Source organism: Etheostoma spectabile, chromosome 8, assembly GCF_008692095.1.
Source record: "Etheostoma spectabile isolate EspeVRDwgs_2016 chromosome 8, UIUC_Espe_1.0, whole genome shotgun sequence".
Taxonomy (NCBI): Eukaryota; Metazoa; Chordata; class Actinopteri; order Perciformes; family Percidae; genus Etheostoma; species Etheostoma spectabile.
The window spans coordinates 30726598-30729992 of NC_045740.1; the positions used below are offsets into that span (position 1 = coordinate 30726598).

The 3395-nt window shown below is 42.0% G+C and overlaps 2 protein-coding genes across 3 annotated transcripts in view; both read left to right on the forward strand.

Moving 5' to 3' along the window:
- Window positions 1–3395, forward strand: part of LOC116693419 (probable D-lactate dehydrogenase, mitochondrial) — a 34381-nt gene that overhangs the window by 22761 nt on the left and 8225 nt on the right. The window lies entirely within an intron of this gene.
- The window catches only part of LOC116693465 (E3 ubiquitin-protein ligase znrf1), a 56679-nt gene that overhangs the window by 8890 nt on the left and 44394 nt on the right, over window positions 1–3395 (forward strand). The gene's annotated exons all lie outside the window — the stretch shown is intronic.

The following is a 3395-nucleotide window of genomic DNA, read 5'->3' on the forward strand; positions in this document are numbered from 1 at the left end:
ACACACACACACACACACACACACACACACACACACACACAGTAGTCAAGGTGCTGCTTCCTCCCATCCGTCTTGTCTGTTACAGGTAGAGGGGGTGCATCACAGTAGATGGCTGCTGCCTGATTCAGGAACATGAACGGGTTTGAAGAGGTCATTCATGTTTTTACAACGTCTCACTGTACGTCTTCTCACAGGACATATGGCTGCTTGCATCTGTGTGAATCAAACCTCACAGACAGGAAGTGTAGTTCAGTGTTGTGTCTGCGATTGATAGTGCATATCCAGTAATAATAATAATAATAATAAGCACCATTGCTGGGATTCATGAACTGATTCAATAACATTTTGCAGTGCAAAAATAATTAAGTGCAACCAGAGAATACCTGCAGCCAGAGTCCTGTGACTCCGGTGACATGCTGGCCTGTACCGGTAATTATTACACCGCCGCGGTGGTGTGTTTTCGGCGTTAAGTTGCTAGACGCTCCACTGTGTGAACTGTGTGAACTGTGTGAACTGTGTTCACCTGCTAGTTGCCAACTTTGTTTTTCTTTCGGTTGCCGGGAAGGTAGCGTACAGTAGGTTTGACATTTTACAGTGGTTGAATGTAACTAAGCACTGTACTTAAGTACTACGGGTGGCCGAGCAGTCGCCTACCAATCAGAAGGTTGGTGGTTTGATCCCTGGCACTGCAGTACCATGTGTCCTTGGGCAAGGCATTGTGCCCCGAATTGCTCCCTATGCTGCGCCATTGGAGGGTAAATGTGTGTGAGTGTGTATCTGATGAGCAGGTGTGTGAATGTGTGTGAGTGTGTATCTGATGAGCAGGTGTGTGAATGTGTGTGAGTGTGTATCTGATGAGCAGGTGTGTGAATGTGTGTGAGTGTGTATCTGATGAGCAGGTGTGTGAATGTGTGTGAGTGTGTATCTGATGAGCAGGTGTGTGAATGTGTGTGAGTGTGTATCTGATGAGCAGGTGTGTGAATGTGTGTGAGTGTGTATCTGATGAGCAGGTGTGTGAATGTGTGTGAGTGTGTATCTGATGAGCAGGTGTGTGAATGTGTGTGAGTGTGTATCTGATGAGCAGGTGGCACCTTGTGCAGCAGCCTCGGCCACAGTGTGTGAATGTGTGTGAACGGTGAAGGGTTCCTGTACTATGTAGAAGAGCTTTGAGTAGTTAAGACTAGAAAAGCGCTACGTAAATCCAGGCCTACGTCTAAGTCCAGCTGAAATGATTAGACCATTTAACCCTTAGTGGATTGACAAAACACTTTTGATTGTCCATTTTCCAAAATGTGAGGATTTTTCTACATTAAGTACTTTTACTTTTACATTGTCCTGAATACACCTACAGGACCACTCAGGACCATTACATACTAACAGTAAGTTTTGCTAACTTTTGCTTGTAACAGTATACAGCATTGTATTTTTACAGTGTGATGTTAGTACTTTATGAAAACACATTGATGCCAGGCCTGAATGAACTGTATGCACAGGGACTATTTTACTACATTTCATACATTGATATAAAAAAATGATGAGTGCAGCTTTCTGTCTGGAAATGGTTTCCGAGCACTGAAACTTTTCGAGTTCACACAACCCACAAAACACCCAAAGTGAATTATTAAAACTGTTTCAAAAAAGAAAGTCTAACTACTTTGCATTTTCATAAATTTTGTTGTTAACCTAGAAGGTTAGGTTAGGAGAAGTTGATGTTTCCAGAACAGAGAAAACAGTGAGTGGGCGTGCCAAATAGCTATTGAGCCATGCCAGTGTGAGCACAGCAACATGTTTGTTGGCTTAAACTACTTTATTGATTGACCAGATTGGATGTATCTTTGACAAATCAGTGCTTGGTTGAAACTATGTGTAGGGGTGTACAACTCATACTTTGGCTAGAATCCTGTAGATTTACATTCTTCAAAATGTAAAATACACTGTCCCTTTTTGAAATAAAATAAACTTAAACTTAATACAAAACTTCTACAATTTTAAATAAACCAAAACCATGTTTCATAACATTATCTTTTTGCTCTTTTTTTGGTCTTTTGTGCTAAAGGTTTTGTAATTCTTAATGGCTTTCATTGGTCCCAATCTGCTGTCGGTGAGAAGTATGAAGGGCTGGACAGTCTGAACCTGGAGACCCTGCAATTTATATGTCACAAAACAGACAGATGAATGGGTAGAGAGAGAGAGAGAGAGAGAGAGAGAGAGAGAGAGAGAGAATTATTGGGTTATGTCCAAATATTTGGACCAATTCAATGCCTTGGCAACACTGTCATTGAAACTTTCATGCCAATAAAGCCCATTAAATTGCATTGAATTGAGAGAGAGAGAGAGAGAGAGAGAGAGAGTATCTGCTCATTGTGGTGGGGTATCAGTGTGATGTAACTGAAGGACGAAGCATGGAGACAGACAGAATGTGAAGGGGAATGGACTTTATTTTTGAAAATAAAACCCAAACTAAACTTATTCAGCCAGTGATTCTCCACTCCTAAACTACAGATTATATGATCTGATTTTAAAATATGTATCCACATGATGTTTAGGAGAAATATAAAGTGATGCTGTGTGATGTGTGAACACTAGCAGTCTACGGGAAAGCCCAATATGGCCTCTATGAATCCCAGCCATGCTGGTTCCTATGAACCTGTTATGATTTTAATGTCATCTAGAGGTCCAGCGGATCCATCTTTACTGCAGCCCTGCAAACTGTGGGCTGGTTGGTTTGTGTACAAAAACCAAAGCAACGCACAGAGCTGTAAAGAGGCCGTCACACACTGTAATAACAATCCTGATTGGGACGCATATTCTGAATGTGCTGTATACATGTCCAAAGAATGCGTGTATAACCTGAATTTCCCACATGGCTTAATCAGAAAATGCTAAATTTGTAAAAAAAAAACTTAAAAAACATATTTTAACCCTAACAAAGTGCTTTTAGCCTGCACCTTTATGACACCCAGAGTGTCAACAAACTGACCAAGAGGTCCTGACCGAGCATCAGTTATTTGACGAGTTGGAAAGGAGAACGTGTTGGAAAGACAGACAGACTGATTTGTCCTCCCATAACGCCAGGTACCTTTGCCGTTTGTTATTGACTCAAAAAGTCTCCTTTAGCGTCTTATTTAGAAGTCCTTGGTCGGGGGGCTACTGGGGGCGCCTTTGGACCTTCTGGGTCAGGATCTACGTTTAACGGCACAAGCATGGGACAGTTAGGTTCAGGGAAAGATTGTGCGTTGGATACAGAGACTAAAGGGGAATTTATCTATCAATAACAGACGTTGAGAGCCCCATACCAAGCGTCAGTCCTTTACGAGTTGGATAGAGGCGCAGACAGGTTAGATCCTACCCCAACACAAACAACTGACTTTACTGTAGTGCTCAGTCAACCACAG